This window comes from Chiloscyllium plagiosum, unplaced genomic scaffold (assembly GCF_037043375.1).
Source record: "Chiloscyllium plagiosum isolate Xiang-an unplaced genomic scaffold, Cpla_swu_hap1 HiC_scaffold_3, whole genome shotgun sequence".
Taxonomy (NCBI): domain Eukaryota; kingdom Metazoa; phylum Chordata; class Chondrichthyes; order Orectolobiformes; family Hemiscylliidae; genus Chiloscyllium; species Chiloscyllium plagiosum.
In genome coordinates, this window is record NW_028270141.1 from 156,212,698 (window position 1) to 156,236,026 (window position 23,329).

Sequence of the window (23,329 nt, forward strand, 5' to 3'; positions counted from 1 at the left end):
TGACGTCAGGCTCACTGGTCTGTAGTTACCTGGAATATCCCAACTACCCTTCTTATACAGGGGGATAACATGAGCAACCCTCCAGTCCTCTGGCACCTCACCTGTGTTTAAGGGTGCTACAAAGGTACTTGTCAGGGTCCCAGCTATTCCCTCGCTCACCTCCCTCAGCAACCTGGGATAGATCCCATCCGATCCTGGGGGTTTGACCACCTGAAAAGCGTGTAGCCTACCCAACACATCTTCCCTACTTCTGTCAACGTGATCCAGAGTTATCAAACTTCTAGCCTCTAATCTCAACATTCGGCATATCACTCTCCTCAATGAACACTGATGCAAAGTAATCATTCAAAATCTCATCCATTATTTCAGGTTCAACACACAGCCTTCCTTCATTATCCTTTAATGGACCAATCCTTTCTCTGTTTACCCATTGCTGCTTACATAAGAATAAAATGCTTTGGGATTCTGCTTAATTCTGCTTGCTAAAGCATTTCATTACCCCTTTAGCCCGCTTGATTCCTCGTTTAAGACTGGTCCTACTCTCCCGATATTCCTCCAGGGACGGTTCTGTTCTTAGCTGCCTGGATCTTATGTGCGCTTCCCTTTTCCTCTTGGTTAGTCACGTGATTTCTCCTGTCATAGCGAGTTTTAAGAAGATTTATGGTTCAGGTTCTATATGTAGGTTTGCTCGCTGAGTTGGGAGATTTATTTTCAGACGTTTCGTCATCCCACAGGGTAATAACATCTTCAGTGGGCCTTAGGTGAAGCAGTGTACATGATTCCTGCTTTCTGTTTATATGTTTGGGTTTCTTTGGGTTGGTGATGTTATTTCCTGTGGTGATGTCATTTCTCCTGTCATCCATGGTTCATGAATCGTGCCTTTCCTATCCTTTGCTTTTAATGGGACATGCCTATCCTACATTATCTTTAACCTATCTTTGAAAGCCTCCCACATCTCAAAGGTAGACTTTCCTTCAAATAGCTGTGTCCAATCCACATTTCCCAGCTCCTGCCTAATTTTGATATAATTGGCTTTGGCCCAATTTAGTACTCTTCCCTTAGGACCACTCTCTGTCTACGAATATTCTAAAACTTAGAATTGTGGTCACTATTCTCAAAGAAATCCTCCACCGCAACTTCTACCACCTGGTCGGGCTCATTCCCCAATACCAGGTCCAAAATGGCCCCTTCCTTCGGTCTACTGACATACTGTTTTAGAAAACTCTCCTTGACGCTTCTTACAAATTCTGCCCCATCCAGACCTCTGACACCAAGTGAATCCCAGTCAATTTTGGGAAAATTAAAAACTCCCATCACCACCACTCCGTTGCCTCTACATCTTTCCATAATCTGTTTACCCATTTGTTCTTCTACCTCAGGCTCACTGTTGGGAGGCCTGTAATACAGCCCCGACAGTGTAACGGCACCCTTCTTATGTCTCAGCTCCACCCATAATGTCTCACTACTCAAGCCCTCCATAGTGTCCTCCTTTAGCACAGCCATGATATCATCCCTGACTAGCAATGTAGCAACTCCCTTCCTTTTACTTCCCTCCCTGTCCTGTCTGAAGCGTCTATATCCTGGAACGTTTAGTTGCCAATTATGTCCTTCCTTCAACCAAGTCTCTGTGATTGCAATAACGTCATACTCCCAGGCACCAATCCAGGCCCTAAATTCATCTGCCTTATCCATTATATTACTTGCATTAAAGTGTATGCACTTCAGGCCACCAGTTCTTTTGTGTCATCTGCTCTCTGCCTACTCTTACCCTTATTAATGCTATCTTCATGATTCTTACAGTCTCCAGTTTCCACCTCGCTGCCTACTTGTCTTCTCTTCTGGTTCCCAGCTCCTTGCCACATTAGTTTAAAACCTCCCTAACAGCAGTAGCAAAAACTCCCCCAAGTACATTGGTTCCAGTCTGGTTCAGATGTAGACTATCCAATTTGTAATAGTCTCACCATCCCCAGAACCGGTCCCAATGTCCAACAAATCTGAACGCCTCCCACCTGCACCATCCCTCAAATTATTTCAAATAGATCGCCTATCAATTCTTCTAGGCTCAACTTTTCCTCATCAGACAATTCATTTATCTCAGAATTAACCTCCTGAATCTTCTCCAGACGTTTCTATTCATTCACAGGATGTAAACAATGCTCACACCCATTCCTAACTGCCAAAAGGGTAGTTGAGAGTCAGCGATACTGCAGTGGTTTTGGAGTCACATACACCAGACCAGGTAAGGATGGCGGTTTCCTTACCTAAAGGGCATTATTGTTTTGTCTGTGGTCACCATTAGACCATTAATTCCAGATTTATATTCAATTCAAATACCACCATCTGTCATGGTGAGATTCAAGCCCAGGTCCCTGGATTAATAGTCCAGTGATAATGTGACATTGGGTCACTGCTTCCAGCACAAGTATATTGTTATCTAAGTAAGGAGAATAGAACTGCTAGCAGTAGTCCAGGTATGGCCTCAACCGGTACCCTGTACAATCAGAGCAAGACTTTGTCACTTTTTTACTCAATCTGTATTGCAGTTAAGCTCTTCCTAATTACTTGACGTTTGCATGTGTACTTAGAGTCATAGAGATGTACAGCATGGAAACAGACCCTTCGGTCCAACCCATCCATGCCGACCAGATATCCCAACCCAATCTAGTCCCACCTGCCAGCACCCGACCCATATCCCTCCAAACCCTTCCTATTCATATACCCATCCAGATGCCTCTTAAATGTTGCAATTGTACCAGCCTCCACCACGTCTTCTGGCAGCTCATTCCATACATGTACCACCCTCTGTGTGAAAAAGTTGCCCCTTAGGTCTCTTTACCCTATCCATGCCCCTCATAATTTTGTAAACTTCTATAAGGTCACCCCTCAGCCTCCGACGCTCCAGGGAAAACAGCCCCAGCCTGTCCAGCCTCTCCCAATAGCTCAAATCATCCTTGTAAATCTTTTCTGAACCCTTTCAAGTTTCACAACATATTTCTGATAGGAAGGAGACGAGAATTGTACGCAATATTCCAACCGTGGCCTAACCAATGTCTTGTACAGCCACAACATGTCCTCAATACTCTGACCAATAAAAGAGACCATACCAAAAACCGCCTTCACTATCCTATCTACCTGTGACTCCACTTTCGAGAAGCTATGAACCTGCACTCCAAGGTCTCTTCGTTCAGCAACACTCCCTCGGACCTTACCATTAAGTGTATAGGTCCTGCTAAGATTTGCTTTCCCAAAATGCAGCACCTCGCATTTATCTGAATTAAACTCCATCTGCCACTTCTCAGCCCATTGGCCCATTTGGTCCAGATCCTGTTGTAATGTGTGGTAACCCTCTTCGCTGTCCACTACACCTCCAATTTTGGTGTCATCTGCAAACTTTACCCCTTACGCTCTCATCCAAAGCACTTATGTAAATGACAAAAAGTAGAGGACCCAGCACCGATCTCTGTGGCACTCCACTGGTCACAGGCCTCCAGTCTGAAACACAACCCTCCACCACCACCCTCTGTCTTCTACCTTTGAGCCAGTTCTGTATCCAAATGGCTAGTTCTCCCTGTATTCCGTGAGCTCTAACCTTGCTAATCAGTCTCTCATGGGGAACCTTGTCGAATGCCTTACTGAAGTCCATATAGATTACATCTACCGCTCTGCCCTCATCAATCCTCTTTGTTTAAAAAACTTAATCAAGTTTGTGAGACATGATTTCTTGATATGTGCACTAGAACACTGAGCCTGATCAAGATCCTACTGAACCACAATGTTCTGAAATCTCTTCCTATTTAAATAAAATTGTACTTTTTGGTTCTTCCTGTAGAGTAAACCACTTCAGATTTTCCCATGTTGCGCTCTGTCAAAGTTTTGCCTATTCTTAATGTATCTGAATTCCTTTCAGAGTTTGCTTCCTCACAGCTTACCTTTCTACCTATCTTTGTATAATTTATAAATTTGGCTGCAGTATGATTTGTTGCTTTATTCAACTTATTACTATAGTTAGTAAATTGCTGAGGCCCCAATGTTGATCCCTGTGGTACTGTACTTGCCATCATGAAACTGGTTCGAAATTATGACAGGAAGGCTCCTTTGGGGCCTTGGATGCAGGTGAGGGAGGAGGTGTGGGCACAGGATTTGCAATTCCTGCGGTGGCAAGGGAGGGTGCCAGGAAGGGAGGAATTGCAGGAATTGCAAAACCTGCGCCCACACCACCTCCCTCACCTCTATCCAAGGCCCCAAAGGAGCCTTCCACATCCATTAAAGTTTTACCTGCACATCCATCAATATCATTTATTGTATCAGTTGCTCCCGATGCGGTCTCCTCTACATTGGGGAGACTGGGCGCCTCCTAGCAGAGCGCTGTCGGGAACATCTCCAGGACACCCGCACCAATCAACCCCACCGCCCTGTGACCCAACATTTCAACTTCCCCTCACACTCTGCCGAGGACGTGCAGGTCCTGGGCCACCGCCGCTCCCTCATCACCCGACGCCTGGAGGAAGAACGCCTCATCTTCCGCCTCGGAACACTTCAACCCCAGGGCATCAATGTGGACTTCACCAGTTTCCTTATTTCCCCTTCCCACCGCCCCACCTCACCCCAGTACCAACCTTCCAGTTCAGCACTATCCCCATGACCTGTCCTACCTGCCTCTCTTCCTTTCCACCTATCCACTCCACCCTCCTCTTTGACCTTCATCCCCACCCCCATTCAACCATTGTACTCTATGCTACTTTCTCCCCACCCCCAACCCCCTCTCATTTATCTCTCCACTCTGCAGGCACCCTGACTCTATTCCTGATGAAGCGCTTTTGCCCGAAACGTCAATTTTTGTGCTCCTCGGATGCTGCCTTATCTGCTGTGCTTTTCCAGTACAACTCTAATCTAGAGCTGAAAATGTGTTGCTGGAAAAGTGCAGCAGGTCAGGCAGCATCCAAGGAACAGGAGAATCAACGTTTCGGGCATAAGCCCTTCTTCAGGAAAGAAGGGCTTATGCCCGAAATGTCGATTCTCCTGTTTCTTGGATGCTGCCTGACCTGCTGCACTTTTCCAGCAACACATTTCAGCTCTGATCTCCAGCATCTGCAGCCCTCACTTTCTCCCACTCTAATCTAGATTCTGTTTTCCAGCATCCGCAGTCCTTGTTTTAACCTAGTCTCAGCTTTACCAATGTATCCTCCACCTGAACTCTCTGATCCTCAGAAGCATTGTTGTTGACCTTTGTGTTGTTTCTTAAAGGGACAATGGCCAAGTTAAAAGGTATTTAATAGGTACTTAGTAATTGGGGAATCTATTCAGGTCCAGGAGATGGTTGGTAAGGGCTGATAAATATTACAATGATTTTTGATGGGCATGCTATTGTTTAGTATGCTGCAGTTAGTCAGAGGTAAATGCTGCTTGTAGCAAGGGCTGGTAAAGTGTGAAAATGCAGTAATGGGTTTGAAAAGTTTGTGTTGATTAGAAAGGGTTGTTTTAAAGTTGGATAGTAAAATATCTTTTAAAATCGCAGTTTAATGAATGAATTAAACCGTGTTATAGTACATCAAGGGTTATGAATGAATGCACGAGAACCCTGTATTAATGAATATAGCGAGCTGGTGAGTGAGTTGGTAAACATAACCTATAACACGTGGGCGGCACGGTGGCACAGTGGTTAGCACTGCTGCCTCACAGCGCCAGAGACCCGGGTTCAATTCCCGCCTCAGGCAACTGACTGTGTGGAGTTTGCACATTCTCCCCGTGTCTGCGTGGGTTTCCTCCGGGTGCTCCGGTTTCCTCCCACAGTCCAAAGATGTGCAGGTGAGGTGAATTGGCCATGCTAAATTGGCCGTAGTGTTAGGTAAGGGGTAAATGTAGGGGTATGGGTGGGTTGCGCTTCGTAGGGTCGGTGTGGACTTGTTGGGCCGAAGGACCTGTTTCCACACTGTAAAGTAAAGTAATCTAATCTAATCTAAACACAATATCTCACATTGTGTGGGGTGGCATGGTGGCTCACTGATTAGCACTGCTGCCTCACAACACCAGTGTCCCTGGTTCGATTCCCGCCTTGGGTGACTGTGTGGAGTTTGCACATTCTCCCTGTGTCTGCGGAGGTTTCCTCCAGGTGCTCCAGTTTCCTCCCACAGTCCAAAGATGCGCAGGTCAGGTGAATTGGCAATGCTAAATTATTACATAGTGTTAGGTGCATTAGTCAGAGGGAAATTGGTCTGGGTGGGTTGCTGTTCAGAGGGTCGGTGTGGACTGGTTTCCACACTATAGGGAAACTAAACTAAACTAAATTTCTAAGTCCTTCCTGAAGTACTGTCCAAAATTGATTATTTCCAGTTACGGCTGAGCTTTCTTGCAGATATTGACAACTCATTTAGCCTGGAAAAGGAGTATTGGTTTTTTTTTTCATTCACTGATGAGTCATGGACTTTGGACTTTGGCTGGCCAGTATTCTTTACCTGTCCCTAGTTCTTGAGAAGGTGGTTCTGAGCTGCCTTGTTGAACTGCTGGAGGCAATGTTTTGTCAGTAGACCCACAATACCATTAAGGAGGGAATTGGATGTTATGATGAGCTGATGGTAATACTGGACAAGTCAGATTCCAGAGTAAACTGACTTGATGGACCCCCAAGTATTATTTTTGTAATTGGGTTATTCTGTCTGTTAGGAGTTGGACATACTAATGGGAGGGGCAATGTATCTTTCAGGAAAAGAAAAGTCTGCGTATATGACTATTTGGAAAAGTCTTATCAGAAGCAGCAAAAAGACAGATTCAACCCTTTTTTCCCCAGCAGCATCTTTTCCAAGCATTCAACCTAAAATTTCTTAGTCAACTGATAAGCTTGCAAGTGGGTCTTCACTGAACTGTTCAGATAGTGAAAAGCACAGAGGGTTTCTACACTACATGTATCTAAACTAGGACTTGGTATATTACCACTGCGTTCTCCCCCCCCCCCCCCCCCCACCCAATCTCGACTCCATGTAGTGATATATTGTGATATCTTGTTTCATAATCCTCCCTGATTGCACCAGTATTCTCTACCTAATATAACGTCCTAATAGTTGTTGATTAATCTAACTGGAATTACTAGAACATTTGACAATTAACAAATTATCATCTATAATATATTTTGCATTTTTCTTTTACACACCAGTTAAATCCTTGAGCTAGTACAGAGGTATGCCATCTTTGTCTCAGATTTTTCCCTTGTCTTAAGTATTCAGGATCCATTGTTGCTGCACACATTATTTCTCATGGCATCATTGGGGAGAATTTTCTGGGCCTGGATGAATTTATTAATGCCCCAGCCATAATTGCTATTCTTCCTCTTCAGTATTCCTGTATAAATGTACCACGTTTGTTTCTTCCAAACCAATTGTCATTGCTGTTGTAACTGCTGCCTCATCTGCACACTAATTGCACATTTGAATGTCTTCAGGTTCTTGCGAAGATTTGTAGCGCAGGTTGTAGAGGTGGTTGTAGGTTAGCTCACTGAGCTCGTGGGTTGTCATGCAATGGTTTTATCACTGTGTAAGTTAACGCTATCAGTGCAACTGATGTGAAGCATTGTTGTTCTACTCTGATATGTCTATGCCCTGGTCTGTTAAGGTGGGTGGTATCCATCCAGTTTTCTTGGCAGTGGTTTGTGTATGGGATCTAAGTCAACATGTTTGATGGCATTGCGGATTGAAAACAAGGCCTCTAAGAATTTTGTGCACATCTGTTGGCTTGTCCTAGGATGGTTATGCTTTCCCAGTCAAATTGGTCATCCTCTTTGTCTGCATGTACTGAGATGAGGGAGAATTGGTTGTGCCGTTGTGTTGCTGGTTGGTATTTGTGTATCCAAAATGGCAAAAACAGCATAACCAATGGAACAATGTAACCATTCAAGGAAAACTCAACAGATGTGCAAAATTCTTCGAGGTCTGGTTTTCAACCTTCAATGCCATCAACAAGTAAGTTGACATAGATCTCATATAGAAATCACTGCAAAGTAAAACCAGGAGTGATACCACCCTCCTTTCCAGACTGGGGCATATAAATATCAGGCGGAGGAGAACAACAACACTTCATGCAGATCGCACTGATGACGATATCTAGCATGGTGACAACGTTTGTGTGACAACCCATTAGCTCGGAAAGCTAACCTGCAATCATATTTGAATGGTGCATGTTCCCTTCCGATGTGCTGATGAATACTGCCACTAGTGGTAGTCTAACAGCTCTCACTAATTTGTTAATAACTGTCTCATGAAGTGAAGTTGATATACCCTCTCAACTTCACTTTACCATATAAAACTGCAGACTTACCTGATGAAGGGCTTTTGCCCGAAATGTCGATTTTACTGCTCCTCGGATGCTGCTTGAACTGCTGTGCTCTTCCAGCACCACTAATCCAGAATCTGGTTTCCAGCATCTGCAGTCATTGTTTTTACCTTGTTGAATTCAGTATTGTAGTGTATACTAATTTGTACCCAACATTTCACATGGTTTTCAAAGATCCTATTTCTTCTCTCCTCCACATCTGAAGATGAGAGAGGTCACTATGTTATTGTCCCATCCACAGATTATGGACCAGATCAAACTCCCTTCAAATATAACAAGGAGTTAGCCTCGATCCAAACTTTTATCTTCTTTGAAGGCAAATGTAAGGTCCTGTGTTCAAGATATAATTTGATTGGTTACGCTACTCTTTAAGCAAAACACACTTTATTCTTACCCTGCTGTTAAAATATGAACAAAAGAAAGAGGAATTGGTATAATTTTAACTGTGTTCGAAAACTTAACAGAAAATTAGATTATTTAACCACCAAACAACTGTTCTATAAAAAACACCCTTGGCAAAGTCAGTAAAATAGATGATCTCACATGCGATTCTGGTAGCAGAGACAACTCCATGGCTGAGAGATGCAACAGCTTCCACAGTCAGCTTTGGAACCCCAACAGCTATTGAAAGCTAAACTGAAACGCTGGTTCTGTGGGAGCTAGGCTTCATTCATTCAAGCTGCTACTATTATTCCAACCTGGGGGGAAAATAATCCCAAGTCTCCTAAGCTGTTCATTTCATTGGCTTGAAGGAAACAGCTTGACACCTATGGCTCAAAACATCTCCATAAAAAAACAGACAAAATATACCTCTGAAAGCTACAGGGTTGCTTTGGTCAGTCACATTCTGTGACAAAAGTTGTTGCTAATGCTTTATTACTGGCACTTAGACACAAATTCTTTAACTATTCGGCAGTACGTGACAGTGTTAGCAATGGGGACCCAGTTCGATTTCAGCCTTGGGGGTGTGTGTTGAGTTTGCACCTCCTCGTGTCTGTGTGGATTTCCTCTGGGTGCACTGGTTTCCTCCTACAATCTAAAGATGTGCAGATTAGCTGGATTGGCCATGCTAATTTGCCCCTGCAGTGTCCAGGGAAGTGTTGGCAAGGTGAATTAGCCATGATCAATATGGAGTAGGATATGAATCTGGATGCAATGCTCTTTGGAGGATCGGTGCAGGCTCCATGGGCCAAATAGCCTCTTTCCGCACGTAAGGATTCACCAATTGCAAATCAAGCCAACTTAAAGTTCCTACTATTCTTTCCTTAGACTTCATCCAACTTGTGGATGTTTCTTGTCCCTGTTAATTGTCGCATGTTCTCAAACCACTTTTGCTGTTTCTATCTTCTCATGTGTCTTAGAAATCATCCATACAATATTCTTAGCAGCAGAAATCGAACAATTTTCTTTGATCCCAGACACGAACATGTTCATCTATGTTTAGAATTATAGGATGTCTACAGTGTGGAAATGGGCCATTCGGCCAAACGAGTCCGCACCGACTCTCTGAAGAGTATCCCACCCTGACCCATTTCCCTACCCTATTGGCCTATATTTATCCCTGACTGATGCACCTAACCTACACACCCCTGAACACTGGGCAATTTAGCTTGGCCAGTCCACCTAACCTGCACATCTTTGTGCTGTGGGAGGAAACTGGAGCACGCTGAGGTAACCCACGCAGACACAGGGAGAATGGGCAAATTCCACACACAGCGAGGAATTGAACCCAGGTCCCGGGCACTGTGAGACTCCGGTGTTTGGACATCTCTCACTTCCCAATTCAAATAAACTAACTGGTTCCCTTTAAAATATGTTTTGTCTGTGTGTGTTATTTCAACTCATGCATTTTTTGTTTTGCCTGACCTCCAAGAGGCTTAGGCTGGGCCTTGGCTGCTCTCCAGGAGTGAAGAACAAAGGAAGGTGCCTCATTTCATCATAATTAATACATTTCGTCTGCTTCTACTGTCTTCCCCAACTAAACAGCTTTGAGCTCACTGTTACATTGATGCAAACTGAGGTGTCCGACCTCTCTGTGCAGTCTTTTGGTTTCTTCGGTTGAACATGCTCCCATTTGACCAGTACTGTTATAGAGTCATAGAGATTTACAGCATGGAAACAGACCCTTCGGTCCAACCTGTCCATGCCGACCAGAAATTCCAACCCAATCTAGTCCCACCTGCCAGCACCCGTCCCATATCCCTCCAAACTCTTCCTATTCGTATACCCATCCAAATAACCCTTAAATGTTGCAACTGTACCAGCCTCCACCACTTCCTCTGGCAGCTCATTCCATACGCGTCCCACCCTCTGTGTAAAAACGTTGCCCCTTAGGTCTCTTTTATATCTTTCCCCTCTCACCCTAAACCTATGCCCTCTATTTCTGGACTCCCCGACCCCAGGGAAAAGACTTTGCATATTTATCCAATCCATGCCCCTCATAATTTTGTAAACCTCTATAAGGTCACCCCTCAGCCTCTGACGCTTCAGGGAAAACAGCCCCAGCCTGTCCAGCCTCTCCCTATAGCTCAAATCCTCCAACCCTGGCAACATCCTTGTAAATCTTTTCTGAACCCTTTCAAGTTTCACAACATCTTTCTGATAGGAAGGAGACGAGAATTGCATGCAATATTCTAACAGTAGCCTAATCAATGTCCTGTACAACCACAACATGACCTCCCAACTCCTGTACTCCAATACTCTGACCAATAAAGGAAAGCATACCAAACGCCGCCTTCACTATCCTATCTACCTGCGACTCCACTTTCAAGGAGCTATGAGCCTGCACTCCAAGGTCTCTTTGTTCAGCAACACTCCCTCGGAGTTTACCATTACCTGTGTAAGCCCTGCTAAGATTTGCTTTCCCAAAATGCAGCACCTCGCATTTTTCTGAATTAAACTCCATCTGCCACTTCTCAGCCCATTGGCCCATCTGGTCACGATCCTGTTGTAATGTGTGGTAACCCTCTTCGCTGTCCACTACACCTCCAATTTTGGTGTCATCTGCAAACTTACTAACTGTATCCCTTATGCTCGCATCCAAATCATTTATGTAAATGACAAAACAGTAGAGGACCCAGCACCGATCCTTGTGGCCACAGGCCTCCAGTCTGAAACACAACCCTCCACCATCATCCTCTGTCTCCTACCTTTGAGCCAGTTCTGTGTCCAAATGGCTAGTTCTCCCTGTGTTCCGTGAGATCTAACCTTGCTAATCAGTCTTCCATGGGGAACCTTGTCAAACGCCTTACTGTCGTCCATATAGATCACATCTACCACTCTGCCTTCATCAATCATCTTTGTTACTCCCTCAAAAAAGTCATATCAAGTTTGTGAGACATGATTTCCCACGCACAAAGCCATGTTGACTATCCCTAATCAGTCCTTGCCTTTCCAAATACATGTACATCCTGTCCCTCAGGATTCTCTTCAATAACTTGCCCACCATCGAAGTCAGGCTCACTGGGCTGTAGTTCCCTGGCTTGTCCTTACCGCCCTTCGGAAACAGTGGCACCACGTTACCCAACCTCCACTCTTCCAGCACCTCACTTGTGACTAAGAATGATACAAATATCTCAGCAAGAGGCCCAGCAATCACTTCTCCAGCTTCCCACAGAGTTCTAGGGTACACCTGATCAGGTCCTGGGGATTTATCCACCTTTATGTGTTTCAAGACATCCAGCACTTCCTCTGCTGTAATATGGACATTTTGCAAGATGTCGCCATCTATTTCCCTACAGTCTCTATCTTTCATAACCTTTTCCACAGTAAATACTGATACTAAATACTCATTTAGTATCTCCCCCATTTTCTGTGGCTTCACCCGAAGGCTGCTTTGTTGATCTTTGAGGGGCCCAATTCTCTCTCGTTACCCTTTTGTCCCTAATGTATTTGTAAAAACTCTTTGGATTCTCCTGAATTCTGTTTGCCAAAGCTACCTCATGTCCCCTTTTTTCCCTCCTGATTTCCCTCTTAAGTATACTCCTACTCTTGGAGAAAGTGAGGGCTGGAGATCAGAGCTGAAAAATGTGTTGCTGGAAAAGCGCAGCAGGTCAGGCAGTATCCAAGGAGCAGGAGAATCGACGTTTCGGGCAAGGGCTTTTCCAGCAACACATTTTTCAGCTTCCTTTCTACTCTTGTAAGGATTCACTCGATCTATCCTGACTATGCTTCCTTCTTTTTCTTAACCAAACCCTCAATTTCTTTAGTCATCCAGCATTCCCTATACCTACTGTTCCAGTTCCTCATCCAGCATCTTTTGTCCTGAGTTCTCAAGTTTTCTTTTATTGTCTTCATCTGTGTGGTACAGCTCGCTGTTATAACTACAAGTAAATTGAGACGTGGTCATCCAAAAGTAGTTCCAGGGATGTGATACAACCTCATGCGACTATGCCAAAATGTAAAAGATGGTCAGTTTAACAGATATGGGAAGTGGTAGGAATCCTATGCTTCATATGCTTGTGTGGAGACGAGCTTTAACATAGGTCAGAGCAGACTCTGAGGTGTAGAATGCCTTCTGACTTTGTACAGACTGTAGTTTGCGTCTTATTGTTTCCACACTTCAATATCCAAATGTTCCATGTTATCATTTCCCACAATTGACATTGTCTGTTCCTTACCAAAGGCCTTTAATAGCTAGAATTTCAGCCCCTAACAGCAATCTAGATGCCTTTTTTTGTAATATCCTACATTGTTTGCTAGCTTTGTTTATTACGGAGTTTGTGGCGAAAGCTTTAACCCTTAACTAACTAAATCCCTTCACCCTCAGCTCTCTGGAATGAACTTGGATCTGTACCTGAAGTGCTAAAACTGGCAACGTTACAGCCAGGTGCTGTTAAATGGGATAAGAATAGGAGGCTAATTTATTCAACTAGGGCATGATGGGCAAAAGACGTCTTCTGTGCTTTAACTTTTCTGTGGTAACTAAAAACAAATAACCCATATACTGTTTCGGGATTAGTCGGTAATTGTGATTTCCCTCAGATTCTCAAGCTTTCTCTTTAATGTCAGTCACTGATCCCATCTCCAGCATTTATTTTTCTCTTGCAAGTTCTAAGAATCTGTTCCAGGTTTCTAAATTTTAATTTAATTTTAATCTGAGACAAGCGCTGACTATTGCTTTGGATACCTTAATGGTCTGCAGAACGATGTTCTGACAAACTGATGTACACATACAAGGCTATTATGGTCTCAGCTGTTATTACTAGTCAAGTCAGATCCTGGAATTAAATCTGGCTTGGTAGATCTTTAATGTATATTTAATCTTGCATTGAAACATATACTGGGAAGACTGTAAATTTCGTTTTGATTTTAGCAACAGACTGGAATTTTATAACCCAGGAAATGACAAAAAAAAACAAGCTGTATTAATGTAGCAATTTGATAGAGTTCAAAACCCACAGTTTAAAGTCCTTTCTACTCCCTAATACCATCACTTTCAAGTTAGTTGAACAAAATAGAAACGTCTTCCTATTGTGCCCAATCTGAAGGTTGGATGGAAGTGCTTTTTTTTTCCCCTCAGTTCCTGTTCTGTGAGCAGTGAAGTCACCTTCTTGAATCCTCTCACCCCTGCAATTTTCTCAGCTTTGAATAATCTAACATTTTAAGCAAACACCTCTGGCCTGGATGTTTACCTAAACTGAAACTAATTTTTTCTTCCTACTCTAAACAAACTCCTTTTTCAAGTCTAATTTATCCTAATGTACAAAGAGCATGCTCATCCTGGCTTCTGCTAAGTCAGTGTTTGTTTTTCTTTTAATCCTGTGTTGTAAAACTCACGTAATAAACAAATTTGAATATTCATGCAAGAGGCCTTCAGTCATTTTTTCTCTGCCAAATGTTTCAAAATCATGATTCCGAGAACACTGATCTAGTTGTTTATTAAAGCCCCTTTTCCAAGAAAAAAACTATCACCTGTGTGCCAACAGTTTCCAATTCAGACCCTGAAAGAAAATAGGAATGTTATAAATCACTTGCCTCTTATTACAAGACGCTATGTGACGTTAAGTTCCAAACATCTTCAGCTTCAAGGCTACTTTTTAAACAAAGTGCAATATCTTTCAACTCCATCCTCTGAATTGTTTAAACTTCATTCGTGGAATGAGGATGTCACTGGCTAGACCAGCATTTGTTGCGCATCCCAGAGGGCAGTTAAGTTTCCTGCATGATATGTATGTACCTATCAGGCAGGAAAGAAATGGTCGTGTGAGGGAGCCTTGGTTGACGAGAGAGGTTGAATGTCTGGTAAAGAGGAAGAAGGAGGCTTACATAAGGTTGAGGAAACAGGATTCAGACAGAGCAGTGGAGGGATACAGGATAGCCAGAAGGGACCTGAAGAAAGGGATTAGGAGAGCTAAGAGAGGGCATGAAAAATCGTTGGCAGATAGCATCAAGGATAACCCCAAGGCATTTTATGCGTATGTGAGAAACCTGAGAATGACGAGAACGAGGGTAGGTCCGATCAAGGACAGTAGTGGGAGACTGTGTATTGAGTCGGAAGAGATAGGAGAGGTCTTGAACAAGTACTTCTCTTCAGTATTTACGAACGAGAGGGACCGTATTGTAGAAGAGGAGAGTGTGAAATGGACTGGCAAGCTAGAAGAGATACCTGTTAGGAAGGAAGATGTGTTGGACATTTTGAACAACTTGAGGATAGACAAGTCCCCCGGGCCTGACGGGATATATCCTAGGATTATGTGGGAAGCAAGAGAGGAAATTGCAGTACCGTTGGCAATGATCTTCTCGTCTTCGCTGGCAACGGGGGTGGTACCAGGGGACTGGAGAGTAGCGAATGTTGTGCCCCTGTTCAAAAAAGGGAATAGGGATAACCCTGGGAATTACAGGCCTGTTAGTCTTACTTCTGTGGTAGGCAAAGTAATGGAAAGGGTACTGAGGGATAGGATTTATGAGTATCTGGAAAGACACTGCTTGATTAGGGACAGCCAGCACGGATTTGTGAAGGGTAGGTCTTGCCTTACAAGTCTTATTGAATTCTTTGAGGAGGTGACCAAGCATGTGGATGAGGGAAGAGCAGTGGATGTAGTGTACATGGATTTTAGTAAGGCATTTGATAAGGTTCCCCATGGTAGGCTTATGCGGAAAGTCAGGAGGCATGGGATAGAGGGAAATTTGGCCAATTGGATAGAAAACTGGCTAACCGGTCGAAGGCAGAGAGTGGTGGTAGATGGTAAATATTCAGCCTGGAGCCCAGTTACAAGTGGAGTTCCGCAGGGATCAGTTCTGGGTCCTCTGCTGTTTGTAATTTTTATTAATGACTTAGATGAGGGAGTCGAAGGGTGGGTCAGTAGATTTGCAGATGCTACGAAGATAGGTGGAGTTGTGGACAGTGAGGAGGGCTGTTGTCGGCTGCAGAGGGACTTAGATATGATGCAGAGCTGGGCTGAGGAGTGGCAGATGGAGTTCAACCCTGCCAAGTGTGAGGTTGTCCATTTTGGAAGAACAAATAAGAATGCGGAATACAGGGTTAATGGTAGGGTTCTTAGTCAGGTGGAGGAACAGAGGGATCTTGGGGTCTATGTACATAGATCTTTGAAGGTTGCCACTCAGGTGGATAGAGTTTGTAAGAAGGCCTATGGAGTATTATCGTTCATTAGCAGAGGGATTGAATTCAAGAGTCGTGAAGTGATGTTGCAGCTGTACAGGACTTTGGTTAGGCCACAGTTGGAGTACTGTGTGCAGTTCTGGTCGCCTCACTTTAGGAAAGATGTGGAAGCTTTGGAGAGGGTGCAGAGAAGATTTACCAGGATGTTGCCTGGAATGGAGAGGAAGTCGTACGAGGATAGGTTGAGAGTTCTCGGCCTTTTCTCGTTGGAACGGCGAAGGATGAGGGGTGACTTGATAGAGGTTTATAAGATGATCAGAGGAATAGATAGAGTAGACAGTCAGAAACTTTTTCCCCGGGTACAACAGAGTGTTACAAGGGGACATAAATTTAAGGTGAAGGGTGGAAGGTATAGGGGAGATGTCAGGGGTGGGTTCTTTACCCAGAGAGTGGTGGGGGCATGGAATGCGCTGCCCGTGGGAGTGGTAGAGTCGGAATCATTGGCGACCTTTAAGCGGCATTTGGATAGGTACATGGATGGGTACTTAATCTAGGTTAGAAGTTCGGCACAACATCGTGGGCCGAAGGGCCTGTTCTGTGCTGTATTGTTCTATGTTCTAATCAACTGCATTACTGTAGGTCTGGAATCACATGTAGTCCAGACCGGTGAAGGTGCTAGTTTGCTTCCCTGAAGGGCATTATAGAAAACTGGATGGGTTTTGCTGACGACGACAAATTCATGGTCATCATGAGACTCTCACTTGAAGATTTTTAAAATTGAATTTGAATTCAAATTCTGCCATCTGCTGTGGCAGGATTTGAACCTGGGTTTCTAGATTAACAGTCCACTGATTATACTACCAGGCCATTGCTTCCCCATTACAAAGCACAAAATGAAGAATTCTGGTCAAAATTAAATTTCTCACTGGAATCAGGATTATCCTCTGAGCTAGTTGCTGTTGTCCATTAGATTATATTAGATTAGATTAGATTAGATTACTTACAGTGTGGAAGTGTGAGCTCTTCTCTCTCCCAGTCCCGTCTATTTTTTCCTTCCCTTTGGTTATTTTGATTTTTCTCCTCTGCAATTCAAACTTTTTAAAAAAAAAACATTTTTTCCTTGCGACTTGCTTTTCAGTTCTGTTTCCAAATTCAGATTTTTTTCATTTTTGTTTCCGTTTCTCTTTCAATTTTACTTTCACTTCTAACAGAATCTCAGCTAATTCTTGTGGAGATTTCAAGTTCTTTTTATTCTAAATGAAGGGTAATGATTTTAAGTATCCTTTTGCAATCCTTTATTTATCCCTTCAGTTAACCTGCTAGCACTGTTGCTGTAGTCAAAGATATCAAATAACCGCTGTTATATTTTCTTCCTCCAGAAATATCTCAGCAACAGTTAAAGCCACTTTGAAATTCTCGCTGTATAACGTACTTAACAATTCCTGTTTTAATAGTTAATATCTCCATAACTTAATTTCCTTAAAAAGGTTCACTTATTGCTCTGAATTTCAACAAATTTCTAACCTGCCAAGAGAAGTCTGCACATGCACACCTTTATGGTTGCAGTTAGGTGTAATACTGGCCCAATCAGATTCCAGAATAAAATCTGACTTGATGAACCATAAATTTTCAAAGAATCATGCAGTACCAAAGAGGCCCTTTGGCCCATTGTGTCTGTACTGCCAAAAATGCATCATGACCTGCACTCGTCCCACTTTGCCACATTAGGCCCATAGCCTTCAATGTTATGATACTTCACGTGCTCATTCAAGTACCTTTTAAAGGTTGTGAGGTTTCCTGCCTCAACTACAGTCACAGGCAGTGCCTTCCAAATCTCCAACACCCTCTAGGTGAGGATGTTTTTCCCTCTAAACATCCTATATTTAAAATTATGCCACCTTGTTATGGCCCCCTCAACTAAGGGGAAAGTTGCTTTTTGTTCATCATGTTATGCCTTCCATATTCTTATACACCTCTATTAGGTCCCCCTGTAACCATCTCTGCTTCAGAGTTACCACCCAGAGCTTATCCAGCTTCTCTTCAAATCTGAAATGCTCCAACCCAAGTAACATACTGATGAATCTTTCTTACACTGTTGCAATCGCATTCGTCCCTAGTGTGGTGACCAGAGCTGCCTGCAGTATCAATATCAGCGATTACTCGGGGCAAATATGGTTGTTCTCTGTCAGTGCGTCTATTTGTGGGATATCAGATAGCTGAAGAAGCCGCTCTGGAATCCATAATTTCTTTGCAATGTGGACATTGGTGGGTGCTAATGGTGTTTGGAGGTGCTGGTGGCTGGGCCTTCCTAATGTTCGGTCTCTCCTTGCGCAAGAGTTGCTTCTGTTCAGTGCAATGGAGATCGTTTTCATGGCACATCGCTCCCTGCAGGTGATTCTGGTTTGCAGTCATGTCCTGCTGGTTGTTGATGTTAGATTAGATTAGATTAGATTACTTACAGTGTGGAAACAGGCCCTTCGGCCCAACAAGTCCACACCAACCTGCCGAAGCGCAACTCACCCAGACCCATTCCCCCTACATTTACCCCTTCACCTAACACTATGGGCAATTTAGCATGGCCAATTCACCTGACCTGCATATGTTTGGACTGTGGGAGGAAACCGGAGCACCCGGAGGAAACCCACGCAGGCACAGGGAGAATGTGCAAACTCCATTCAGTCGCCTGAGGCGGGAATTGAACCCAGGTCTCTGGCGCTGTGATACAGAATTTCTTGAACTTCGTCTCGATGTTATCTTTGAAGCATTTCTTTTGGCCACCAGAGCATGGTGACCTTCCTTCAGCTGGGAGTACATGATCTGTTTTGGGATTATGTGAATTGGGCATTCAGGTGACATGTCTGGTCCATTGGAGTTGCTGTTGAATTGTCGTGGAGTTGGCCTCCTCCAAGACTCTGATGTCAATGAGCTTGTCTTCCCAGATGATCTGTGGGATTTTCAGTCAGGATCTCTGGTGTTCCAGTATTTTCAGGTGCCTACTGTAGGTGGTCCACATTTCAGGGAGAAAGTGAGGACTGCAGATGCTGGAGATCAGAGCTGAAAATGTGTTGCTGGAAAAGCGCAGCAGGTCAGGCAGCATCCAGGGAACAGGAGAATCGACGATTCTCCTGTTCCTTGGATGCTGCCTGACCTGCTGCGCTTTTCCAGCAACACATTTTCAGGTCCACATTTCAGGTCCATTTAGCAGTGTGGGAAGAACAACAGCTTTGGAGACCAGAGCTTTAATCTGGACCTGTAGGTTATGATCTTCAAACATCCTTCTTCTGTCGGGCTTAGGCTGCGCTGGTACAACTCAGATGATGTTGAATTTCTGCATTGATGTTGGAAGAGAGAAGGCTGCCAATATATGGGAAGTGATCCACATTTTCAAGGGGATGTTGTTGACCCTTCTTGTAGGTGGAGTGGAGTCACTGGGTGGTGGTCGATGGAGTACTAGACTCTTCTGTGTTGAGGGTAAGGCAAAGGAGCATATATGCCTTGGCAAAGCCATCCAAATGGATTACAGATCTTCTACAGAATGTGCTGCCATGGCATTGATGTTAGCATTTTCAAGTTCTTAAGACAGCGGTGGTGGAGACCTTGCCCTTGGCCTTCAAACTATTGAAGTTGAACAGCCTGCTGTTGTTTCCGACTTAACATTGAGTTCTTAGAAACGCTGTGTCCAGCAGATATTCATTGTCTTGTTGTCTTTGAACAGTTTTTGTCCGTCTTCAGAGCACAGGATGTTCAGACCACGGTAGCTTTGATCGTATATTGCCTTAGTGGCACTCTGGCACCAGCTGCTAGATTTCCAAAGGCCTTATCAGTCCACCTTTTTTTTTGAATTCCTTACTCTCTTCTGGACATCAGCCTTAGCTTTGGCACAGACCCTTCTTTGGTCTTGCATTTCATGTCTTTCTGCTGGTCATACAAGGCTATTCTTGGAGATGAGGTGTTCAAGTCCTGATGATTTCTGAACTTGTACCTAAAGGTATTAGTGCTGGTACTGAGAATGGTTGATTTATGCAGACTCCAGTGTTCTCTTGTGTCCTCTGGGTATTTGTGAGGGAGGCTTTTAGCAGACGAGGCCTGTAGATGTTGTATAGTGACAGTGTCATCCAGGCTCTCTTTTGAATCTTGACTGGGTTTGCTTCTTAACCCTTTTTCTGTGTATTCTGGTGGACATTGTGGAACAGATAAGGTGTTGATCAGTCCAGCAATCATCTGAACCAATCATAATCCTGATGACATTCACATTCTGCCTGTCCGTGGAGTGAAAAATGATATAATTGATGAGGTGCCATTGTTTTTGAGTGTGGGTGCATCCGAGATGTTTTGAAGTTGTTTTTCTGACAGAAGAATGTGTTTGTGATGGTGAGGTTTTATGAGAAGGACTCCATTGGAGTGTTTCCAATATCTTCTCTTTCTGTGGTGCTATTCCAAAGGTTGTGGTCTCGACCAGCTCTAGCATTAAAGTCTCGAAGAAGAATAATCTTGTTGAGGGTCCTTGACAAAAGTATGCCGAGGTTGGCATAGAAAGTCTCCTTTACTTCCTCTCTGAGTCGAGGTTTGGACAGAAGGCACTCACAACTGTGGCTGCTCTGCCGTTGAGATTTTCATGGATCATACTTTGTCTGGGGCATCACCTTTGACCTTACAGTCATGGGTGACACTGCCAGGAGCTATGCTTGTGTTCCCAGATATGCACAAGCCTCGCCACCACAATTAGGGGGCTCTCCAGTTATGAGCTAACCTAAGTTCTGTACAGCTCCAGTGTAACCTCCCTGCTGTTATACTCTAGTGCCACAACTGATAAAGGCAAGGTCCTGTCTGCTGTCCTGTTAACATGTCCTGTAACCTATGGGGATCTGTGGACTAACATCCCAAGATCCCTCTGCTCCTCTGACCTTCTCAGTGTCTTGCCATTCATTGAGTGCTTCCTTATCTTGTTACTGCTTCCAAAGTGTATAACCTCATATTTATTAGGATTAACTTCCACATGCCACTGATTTACTCTTCTGACCATTCCATTTCTATACACCCATAACCTAACCTTCCTCTCTGAATCACCTTTGTCTCATCCACAAATCTGTTTACCATGTCCCCAACACCTATATTTTCATCAACATCATTTATGAATATCACAAACAAGATGGGACTTAGCACTGATCCCTGTGGTACACAACAGCATGCTGGACTTCAGTTACACAAACAACTTGTACCATCACCCTCCATCTCCTTTCGCTAACCTAATTTTGGATCTAACTTCCCAAATTATCCTGGATCCCATGAGCTTTTACCTCCTTTATCATTCTTCCATATGGGATCTTGTCCAAGACTTGCTGAAATCCATATAAACTTCTTAAACTTCATCAATCCTCATTGACACACTGGTCACCTTCTCTCAAAGTCCCACCAGTTTACTATCGTGGCCAATTATTGAACATATTCACAAGGGCTGCCAGTGCAATTTTCCCAGAAGGAATTACTGCTAACAGACAATTTAAAGAAAATAACAAATGTCTGTTTATGTATGTGTGAGTATCCGAAAAGATCTAAAAAAAAATTCAGTCGTTGTTCTTAGCAAAATCCTTTGTTCAACCCCAGTCAAGTATCAATCCTTCACCCTAATATTTCTTACTCAACTGACTCAAGGCTGCAAGCAGTATCCTTTTGCCAGATTTATGCACATTTATTAGATGTGGTTCTCTTCATTTCTGTCTTTTCCCAAAGACAACACAAGTTCACTCCCTGATCTTTGCTCACTGGACCCCTTAAGAAAATCTCAGTGATTTTTACAGCTATTTTGAATACTTTAAATCTACTAACTAGCATAACTGCCTTAGATCCTAATTTCTGAACCGAGCCACTTTATGGTATATTCATCTGTCTCCTGCTGGGCTGTAAATCTTGGCTTCATGACTATTTCAGCTTTTCTCTCACCAGATAGTCAATTAGGCCATTCAGCTGAAGCCACATGATTTATTGGAAATGTCAAATGGAAAAGGATGCATTTATGGCCCTTGAAAATAACCAAGGCACCTTCACAGAACTAATAACCAAAAGAAAATTGTTTACCTTTACTGTAGAGCACGTTTCCAAATAATATTAGATACAATCTCAACATTGATCACAATGAGACATCATTGCAGAGTTCACTTTTGTACTTGCTCAATGCCTATATAATTCCTTGCAAAACAAATAGGATAGATAAAGGGGAAGCAGTAGCACTAATGTATTTGTGTTTTTAGAAAGTGTTTGATAAGATAAGACTTAGACGACATAAGCTAAAACTCCATGCGGAAGTACAGAGGAACTTCAATTATCCAAATATCAGATTATCTGGCAAGATGGCAAGGTCCCATTGCTTGGCTAAACTATGTTATCTGGCATTCGATTATCTGGAATTCGATTAATTGAATCAAATACTGCCTGCCCGTGTCCTTTGGATCAGCAAGGTTCCTCTGTAGTATATCAGAAGTAGGTATAGCTGGGTAATCGAAGACTGAGAGTTGAGATGAGAGGGGAATTTTCAGGATGGCAACCTACACCTGCTGGCGTGCCAAAAAGATCAATGCTGGGACCACAGTTATTACCAATATATGTTAATGACTTGGATGTGGAAAATTAATGTACCATAGTCAGATTTGTGGGAAGGTGAGTGCTGATCATGATGCAAAGAGTTAGCAGAGGGCCATAGTCTGATATGACATAAACTTGGCAGATGGAATATCATGTGGGAAAGTGTTGTATTGCACTTTTGCCAGAAGCATAGAGAAGCTGAATATTATTTTAAAGAGAGAATGACTGCTAAAAACTTCACAGGAGAATTTGGGAATCCATGTACGTAAGTCACAAAAAAGCTAGTATGCTAAATTCAACAGGTCATTTGAAATGTTAGCTTTTATTTCAAAAGAAATGATGTGTAAATATAGATCTTGCTTAAACTATGCAAGGCATTAGTCAGACTACAGCAGGAATACTATGAACAGTTTTGGTAACCTTATTTGAGGAAAGATACTTGCATTGGAAGAAATCCATAGAAGGTTGACAAGGTATTTTAATCTCAGGTATGGACAGACTGTCTTAGGAGGAGGAGTTGAATAGATTGGGCCTGCACTCAGTGGAACACAATTCTTAGAAGACATGACAGGGTAGTTGCAAAAAGGTTGTTTCTCCTGGTGGGAGAATCTGGTCCCAGATGGCATAATCTCAGAATAAGTGGTCATCCAGAATTTCTTCTGAGGGTAGAGAATTAGTGGAATTCTTTACTGTAAAGGGCTATAGCAACTGGTTCAGTACATTCAAGGCTGAGATGGACAGATTTTTAATCAGTAAGGAATCAAGGATTATGAGGAAAAGGCAGAAAGATGGAGTTGAGGGTTATCAGAGAGGCCATGAACTTATTGGATTGCAGAGAAAACTTGATGGGCTGAATGGCCTACTTCTGCT

The 23,329-nt window shown here is 43.4% G+C and overlaps 1 protein-coding gene across 6 annotated transcripts in view; it reads left to right on the top strand.

The window, feature by feature from the left end:
• Positions 1-23,329, top strand: part of znf318 (zinc finger protein 318) — a 118,501-nt gene that overhangs the window by 22,017 nt on the left and 73,155 nt on the right. Inside the window, exon 4 of one of the 6 annotated variants that reach the window (XM_087984487.1) lies at positions 2,144-2,239. The exons of the other annotated variants lie outside the window; for them this stretch is intronic. The gene's annotated coding sequence lies outside the window, so the exon portion shown is untranslated. The remainder of the gene's footprint in view (positions 1-2,143; positions 2,240-23,329) is intronic. 6 annotated transcript variants of the gene reach the window in all.